Source organism: Natator depressus, chromosome 27 (genome assembly GCF_965152275.1).
Source record: "Natator depressus isolate rNatDep1 chromosome 27, rNatDep2.hap1, whole genome shotgun sequence".
In the NCBI taxonomy this organism is placed as follows: Eukaryota; Metazoa; Chordata; order Testudines; family Cheloniidae; genus Natator; species Natator depressus.
This window is the reverse complement of record NC_134260.1, coordinates 6270088-6278960: the sequence shown is the minus strand read 5'-3', so window position 1 is coordinate 6278960 and position 8873 is coordinate 6270088. Positions and strand designations below refer to the sequence as shown.

Sequence of the window (8873 nt, the reverse complement as noted above, 5' to 3'; positions counted from 1 at the left end):
ACGCGAGCTCGGCGGCTCCGAGCGGAGGGAAGCGGGGCGAACCCCTCGCCCGCGCCGGGGAGGCCGCGGATCCCCGGCCTCGCGTAGACTCCCCTCCCGGCTAAGGTGCGCGAAGACCGGGGAGGGGGGCGGCGACGGTCTCAGAGGACAAAGGCCCCGGGGAAGGGGGGGGGGCGGCTCCGATGAGCCGCAGGTGGGGGCACGAGAATCCGGGGCACCCCCCTCCCTGCACGGTCAGCCCGACTAGTCGGCGATTAGTGGGGGTGGGGCGGGTGTCGGTGCGGCCGGGTCCGCCCCCTGGTCCGACTCGGCCCGGCCCGATAGGGATCGATTGGTGCAAAGACACACTAGTGAAAGCGCGTGTTCTCTCGCGAGATTTGCACGGCTGGGGGGGGAGGGGAGGTCAGTGCCGGGAGGGGGGGAGGGGAGGTCAGTGCTGGGAGGGGCGAGTGCATGGGGTGGGGGGTGAATGCAGGAAGGGGAGGGGCTAATGGGGGCTGGGAGGGGCCGTGCATGGGGCTGAGAGGGGGTAGGAGTTTGTGCAGGTGGAGAGGAGTGTGCATGGGGGGCCAGGGCACCTGATAGGAGAAGTGGGGTCAAGTGTAGAGGGGAGGGGCTACATCATGGAGGAGGGGTTCGGTAGAGTGAGAGGTTAGTGCCTGCCCCAAGTGAAGGAGCTAGTGTCTGGGATGGGGGTCTCTGGATGCTGTGAGGAAGGGGACCCGCCTGCATGGGGAGTGTTGGGGCTGGGGGTCAGCAGAATTGGATTAGTGCAGAAGGGAGGGGATTGGTGGAGATTTACACCCACCCAGGGTGTTTCACCTTCCAATGAACTGCAAGACTGCTGCTGGGGGGCAAAGCAGGTGGCTGATATGCTTAACACTCAGGGGTAGGGTGCTTTGCTCCCCCAGCCAAGAGGGGGCTTTCAATGAGCACTGGCAGCAACAGACCAGGCACAGAGGGAGGAGACGAGCTGATGCATAAGGATGATCAGCACGAATCCACTTTCCCTGCTTTCCTCTTGACTCCCTGTGGCGTGAAGGGAAAATTCCTCTCCATCTCCACCCAGAGGGAATTCCTCCCTCTTCCTGAGCAACAAGGGACCTTGTTTGCAAAGACAGTCTTCTCTTCCCCACGGAATGACTCCCTCCCGGTGAGGAGCAAAGGGGCCTGTTGGGAAGGGTTTATATACAGAACATCCCTAACCTCCCAATCATTGTGCCTCTGGGGAATTGAGAAAAAGACAGCAGAAAACAAGCATGCCCCCACCCCAAGGAGCCAAAAAGATTCTTAAATCTTTTTGACAAGCTTCTGATTAAATATGGGATATTGCACATAAAAAAGCACACTGGGCAGTCGAAGAAAACAAAGTTACTTTATGTTAACTGTCGTCTTCCCTTGCGCTGTTAAAGCCAGGGGCTTGCTCTTGCAATTGCCTCTTGCTAAACGCCAACATTACAAGGACTAGGCTGGTTACTGTGGTGGGTTACCTTGTAGTTTGTTTTTATTCCCTTTTCTTCCAAATCCTGGGGGCATCGTCAGAGAGAATGTAAAGTGCCACTGAAAGGCATAGCAACTCTCTGCTTTAAGGCTGAATCAGCTTTCTGAAAAGCAAACAAATTGGGGGGGGGGGGGGGAGGTTTCAGAAAGGAAGTGGCCATGCCTGTCCAAGTGGAGGCAGGCGTGGATTAAAGACGGGAAAGGAAGTTGCTGGGGCTTTGGATAAAAGATTTGCCTTCCAAAATCATAATGTAATGGAAAAGGTATTCTAGTCAGTATGTCTGCATGTCAAAGGAGAATCAGTCACTGAAGTCAGACTTGTTTTACTGCAAATAGAGTAAAGAGAAATGTACAGTCAAACAGGAATCTCTGCCAGTTTGGCAAATCTGACGATATAGAGTAGGACTAAGGGCATGATAGATCCCATTTGAACGCACAAGAAAAGGCAGGGACCTGCAGCACTGTAAAGAAATTTCTAATATTTTATTTTAAAATGGTTAATTTAACAGAGGTTAAAATCGGTAAGTTGAGGAAGGGAGGGGGGAAACTTGCTCTGCAAATCACTTTGAAAATGTCTGGCTTTTCTCGTAAACTGCATTTCCTGTGCTTTAACCTATTTTGCAGCAGGAGATCCAATCTGAGGAAGTAGCAGCAAAATTTCACCTCCCACCAAGAGATGCACCATGGGGACATAAACAGTGACAGGGATCTCTAAAAACTATTTTGAAAGTTCTTTTCTAAAAAGAGACTTCTGTAGTACTTATGTTTCTCAAGCCATCCACATTATTGGAACTAATGACCACAGTTTAGTGACATTTGGAGTTAACATTCAGTTATATAAGTAAACTTCATTTGAAAAGTTAAAATCAGCAAGAGAGAATTGTATCAATAAGCAGGCCAACTCCAGCAGGATCCAATAACCTCTCTATAAAGCTATTTAGTTATACCAGCAGCCTTGAGTCATGTAGTGGGATGGATGTGGTCACTTCAGTATGGTTTTGCTTGTTCCTTTGATGAGATTTAGGGTTTTGCTCTTCTTCCACGTGCTGCTTTTCCTCAGTTGTGGAGCCTCTTAGGGTTCAGTGTCTTCATATTACTTGTTCAACATGTGGAGCCCCTGGGGGAAGAGTGAGGGATGCGACAAGCTGCACTTTCGTTTTATACTAAGAGTACTTAGCTCTGTGGGTGTGATCCACAAAGGTACTTAGTTCCGTTAGGCACCACTGTGATCCACAAAACTCCTGCTTGGCTGTTGTCCTAAACCTGTAGGCGCCTAAACTTACTCAGCCCCTAAGTTTTTGCAGTAAAAGGAACCTAGGCGCTCATGTTTCTGGCTCTGGGCATGTGCACTCCTGCTTCACGCTAGTTACCCAGACGGCTATCTCCTGCTTAAGCCCCAGTGCAATTCACAAAGCAGGGAAGATAGGCATTTTGCCATCTAAGTCATATGCAGGGACCCAATGTGGTAGGTGTGCCCAGAAGCTACCTCAGGTGAGCTCACACAAAACAAGAGGAAGGAGCTCCTTTCTAACCTTTAGCCTAGTGTACTCACCTTGTAGGTGGGAGACCCCTGGTTCAAGTCCTCGCTCCTCCTGAGAGGGAGAAGGAATTTGAACAGTCTGCAGCCCCTCTCAGGTGAGTGCTCCAACTGCTAGACTGTAGAGTCATTCTAACTATTTCTCAGCCCCAATTAATATTTAATTATTCAATTTTTCATTAAACGGGAACAATTTCAATAGGAGGAGGGATTGAGGAAACCTCACATCAGAATATCCCATTGCCTGGCAGTTAGGGCACTCATCTGAGAAGTGGCAAAGCCCTGTTCAAATTCCTTCTCCCCCTCAGAAGAAAGGGGGGTACCCTAGCCACAGGCTAAGGGTTATAAGGCAAGGACTCCCTCCTAGTTTTGTATCTACCTCTGAGAGGGGGCATGGCTTAGCACATCCCCTTCTGGTCAGCATCTCCCGTTGGCTAGCTTAGGTATCTCCCTGTATAACATGCTGGCTTGTGGCTCACAGTTTAAGAGTATGTCTACACTACGAAATTAGGTCAATCTTACAGAAGTCAATTTTTAGAAATCGATTTTATACAGTCAATTGCATATGTCCACACTAAGCGCATTAAGTTGGCAGAGTGTGTCCATAGTACTGTGGCTACCGTCGACTTTTGGAGCGTTGCACTGTGGGTAGCTATCCCACAGTTACCGCAGTCTCCGCCGCCCATTTGAATTCTGGGTAGAAATCCCAATGCCTGATGGGGCAAAAACATTGTCGCGGGTGGTTTTGGGTACATGTTGTCAGTTGCCCCTCCCTCCATGAAAGCAACGGCAAACAATCGTTTCGCACCTTTTTTCTATGCAGATGCCATACTGCTGTCAGCAGAGAGTGCAATAGGACTGCTAACCATCATCGTCATCATTCACCGCTTCCACTGCAACTCTGCTCTGCTGCTCTTGTCTCAATAGCGAATTTCTCCATGTTTTCTGTCATGTGCTCCCGGGTACTTGTGTTCTTCCTCGGGAAATGTGCGCGGTGCTAACCGTTGTCCTCCACCGCTTCCGCTGCAACTCTGCTCTCCTGGTGCCACGAATCCACCTCACAGGTCCTCTCGTCGTTCTGTATAAATATCTATTCTCGTGGCATTCATCGTCATCTACCGCTTCCGCTGCAACTCTGCTCTCCTGCAAATGCCATACCACGGCAAGCATGTAGCCCGCTCAGCTCACTGCTGCTGTTGCGAGCACTGCAAACACCTCACGCATTATCTTGCAGTATGTGCAGAACCTGCAAAAGCAGGCAAGGAGGCGACGACAGTGCGATCACGATAGTGATGAGGACATGGACACAGACTTCTCTCAAAGCATGGACCCTGGCAATTTGGATATCATGGTGGTAATTGGGCAGGTTCATGCCATGGAACGCCGATTCTGGGCCTGGGAAACAAGCACAGACTGGTGGGACCACATAGTGTTGCAGGTCTGGGATGATTCCCAGTGGCTGCAAAACTTTCACATGTGTAAGGGCACTTTCATGGAACTTTGTGACTTGCTTTCCCCTGCCCTGAAGCACAAGAATACCAAGATGACAGCAGCCCTCACAGTTGATAAGCGAGTGGTGATAGCCCTCTGGAAGCTTGCAACGCCAGACAGCTACCAGTCAGTCGGGAATCAATTTGGAATGGGCAAATCTACTGTGGGGGCTGCTGTGATCTAAGTAGCCAACGCAATCACTGAGCTGCTGCTATCAAGGGTAGTGTCTCTGGGAAATGTGCAGGTCATAGTGGATGGCTTTGCTGCAATGGGGTTCCCTAACTGTGGTGGGGCAATAGACGGAATGCATATCCCTCTCCTGGGACCAGACCACCTTGGCAGCCAGTACGTAAAGTGCAAGGGGTACTTTTCAATGGTGCTGCAAGCACTGGTGGATCACAAGGCACGTTTCACCGACATCAACGTGGGATGGCCGGGAAAGGTGCATGACGCTAACATCTTCAGAAACTCTGGTCTGTTTGAACAGCTGCAGGAAGGGACTTACTTCCCAGACCAGAAAATTACCATTGGGGATGTTGAAAAGCCTATAGTTATCCTTGGGGACCCAGCCTACCCTTCATGCCATGGCTCATGAAGTTATACACAGGTACCCTGGACAGTAGTAAGGAGCAGTTCAACTATAGGCTGAGCAAGTGCAGAATGGTGGTAGAATGTGCATTTGGATGTTTAAAAGCTCGCTTGCGCAGTTTACTGACTAGGTTAGACCTCAGTGAAACCAATATTCCCATTGTTATTGCTGCTTGCTGTGCACTCCACAATATCCGTGAGAGTAAGGGGGAGATGTTTATGGTGGGGTGGGAGGTTGAGGCATATTGCCTGGCGGCCGATTACGCACAGCCAGACACCAGGGCGATTAGAAGAGCACAGCTGGGTGCCCTGCGCATCAGAGAACCTTTGAAAACCAGTTTCATGACTGGCCAGGATACGGTATGACAGTTCTCTTTGTTTCTCCTTGATGAAATCCCGCCCCCTTGGTTGACTCTACTTCCCTGTAAGCCAACCGACCTCCCCCTTTGATCACCACTTTCAGAGGCAATAATGTCATTATTGTTTCAAAATCGTGTATTCTTTATTAATTCATCACACAAATAGGGGGAAAACTCACAAGGTAACCTGGGAGAGATGGGAGAGGAGGGAAGCACCGGGTGGGGTGGTGGATGAGGGGAGGAGGGAAGGACAAGGCCACACTACAGTTCAAAACTTATTGAATGCCACCCTTCTGCTGCTTGGGCAATCCTCTGGGGTGGAGTGGCTGGGTGGTCCTAGCCTCCCCGCCCCACGTTTTTGGTCGTCTGGGTGAGGAGGACATGGAACTTGGGGAGGAGGGCAGGCAGTTATACAGGGGCTGCAGCGGCGGTCTGTGCTCCTGCTGCCTTTCCTGCAGCTCCACCAGACGACTGAGCATGTCAGTTTGCTCCCCCATTAGACTCAGCATTGCATCCTCTCTCCTTTCATCGCGCTCCTCCCTCCTCTCATCGCGTTCATTTAACGCTTTCCTGGTCTCTGCCATTATTTGCTTCCATGCATTCTGCTGAGCTCTTTCAGTGTGGGAGGACTGCATGAGCTCTGAGAACATTTCATCACGAGTGCGTTTTTTTCGCCTTCTAATCTGCGCTAGCCTCTGGGACGGAGATGATAGGGGGAGTGTAGAAACATTTGCAGCTGCAGGAGGGAAAAAAAGGGAGAGTAGTATTTTAAAAGATACATTTTAGAGAACAGAGGGAAGACTATTTCATACTGAATCAAGCAATTCACATTACACAGCACATGTGGTTTTGGTACAAGGTCGCATTTTGCTTCTTTTTTGAGTGCCTGCCGGTTTGGTGTGAGACATCACACGTGCTCGGCTGGGCAACAGAATTCGGCTTGCAGGCAACCATGGTAAGGCAAAGGGTTTCAGCTTCTTCAGCCTTTGTAACACGTGGGAACGGTTTCAAACAGCAGCGCCCTCCTTTCCCATACCAAGCAAAGCCCATTGGGTTGGCCATTTAAAAGGAGGGACTGTGGCTTTAGGGTGAATGTGCAGCACAACCCCTCCCCCCCAATTCTCTGGGATGATCGCTTCACCACCACCACCCCCACACACACACCACGTGGCTAGTATCAGGGAAGATCCCTGTCAGCCAAACGCGAACAGCTCAGCATGAACGGGTCTCCCCTCACCGTGTGGCTAACAGCAGGGATGATTTCTTTTCAGCCAAAGGCAAACAGTCCAGCAGGAACGGGCACCTCTGAATGTCCCCTTAAACAAATTTCCCATATTTGAACCAGGTGACCATGAACGATATCACTCTCCTGAGGCTAACACAAAGAGATAAAGAACAGATGTTGCTTGAATGCCACCAAAGCCTGGGCCCTTCGCTGCAATGCTTTGTTCTGCAATGATTCCAGACTACTTGCTACTGGCTTGGCATGGTAAAAGTGTCCTACCATGGAGGACGGAATAAGGCTGACCTCCCCAGAAACCTTCTGCAAAGGCTTTTAGAGTCCCTGTAGGATTTCCGCTCCATCCTCAGACACATTAACAGACTTTTCCAGTAGCTATACTGGCCACAAATGCATCCTAAGTCTTCAGGGAAAATTAATTATTAAACATGCTTGCTTTTAAACCCTGTATTATATTTACAAAGGTACACTCACCACAGGTCCCTTCTCCGGCTTCATGGTCCGGGAGCCCACCTTGGGAGGGTTAGAAGGGTATTGGCTCCAGGGTGATGAACAGTTCCTGGCTGCCGGGTAGAAGGGATTCTCGGCTTGTCTGCTGTGCGCTATCCTCAACCTCCTCCTCCTCCTCACCACAAAATCCTCATCCCTGTTGCGTGAGACTCCCCCTTGCAGGTGTCCACGGACAGTGGTGGGGTAGTGGTAGGGGCGCTCATCATAGAAGCAGCATGTATGAGGCTCTGACCTGGAGCAACCGTTTGCATCCTTTATTTTTTGGTAGGCTTGCCTCAGCTCCTTAACTTTCACGCGGCACTGCTGTGTGTCCCTGTTGTAGCCTGTGTCCATCATGCCCTTGGAGATTTTGGCAAATATATTGGCATTTTCTCTTTTGGAACAGAGTTCTGCCTGCACAGATTCTTCTCCCCATACAGCGATCAGATCCAGTATCTCCCGTTAGGTCCATGCTGGACCTCTTTTGTGATTCTGGGACTCCATGGTCACTTGTGCTGATGAGCTCTGCATGATCACCTGTGCTGATCAGCTCGCCACGCTGGCCAAACAGGAAATGAAATTCAAAAGTTCCCGGGGCTTTTCCTGTCTACCTGGCCAGTGCATCTGAGTTGAGAGTGCTGTCCAGAGTGGTCATAATGGAGCACTCTGGGATAGCTTCAGGAGGCCAATACCATCAAATTGCATCCACACTACCCCAAATTCAACCCAGCGAGGTCGATTTTAGCGCAACTCCCCTCACCGGGGAGGAGTACAGAAATTGATTTTAAGAGCCCTTTGACAAAACAGGCTTGGTCGTGTGGATGGGTGCAGGGTTAAATCGACCTAACGGTGCTAAATTCGACCTCAACTCATAGTGTAGACCAGGGCTAAGAGGCCTCTCTCTCCCCTTTCACTGTATAGAAGTCTGGGCGCCTAATTCAGGCTCTGTGGATTGCAGGGCTGTTCCTGTGATTTTCTAGGTGCCTAAAAGTTAGGCATGGCAATGCTCAGCATCACACTGTCTCAGTCCCTTTGCAGATCTGGGCCTAACTCTCTGTTTCATGGAGGCCAGCAACTGCCCTGCTCTTCTAGCAGGGTTCAGAACCAGCTTACCAAGGAATGTGGTCCATACTCCATCCGTTGGATTCTTTAAACCCAGTCTGGATGTTTTTCTAAAAGATTATGCTGTAGATCAACCACAAGTTACTGGGCTCAGAGCAGGCACCGAGTGAAATTCTGTGGCCTGTGTTATGCACAAGGCCAGACAAGATGAATAGGTGGTGAGCTGTGATTACCACTCCATTGACTAAGAATTGCACACATCCTATTCTTGTGACCACATGTCCCCACACCCCCTATCCCCACTTACCTGTTCGTCTCATCTGCTAATGTCTTGTCTGTTAGACTGGAGCAAGATGAAACTCTTTGGGGAAAGGGATTGTCCTTTTCTGTGTGTTTGTACAGCACCTGGCACAATTGGGCCATAACCATCCTTTCCTGGCCACAAGATTTCATCTTTTCCTTCTCTGATGCAGACGAAACCATGGCTATCCATGTCTTCGCCAACTCCAGACTAGTCCATAGCAGCACACTCTAGTTGGGGGCTGCTCTTGCAGGACACACGGAAGCTTTAGCTAGTGCAGAATGAAAAGGAGTACTTGTGGCACCT

At 50.2% G+C, this 8873-nt stretch overlaps 1 long non-coding RNA gene across 1 annotated transcript; it reads right to left on the bottom strand.

Moving 5' to 3' along the window:
• Positions 1-5593: 5593 nt before the first annotated feature.
• Positions 5594-8873, bottom strand: LOC141978530 (uncharacterized). Its single transcript, XR_012636393.1, has 3 exons — positions 7190-8873; positions 6713-6850; positions 5594-6211 (listed from the first exon to the last, which is right to left on the bottom strand). It is a non-coding gene; the product is annotated as an uncharacterized LOC141978530 (long non-coding RNA).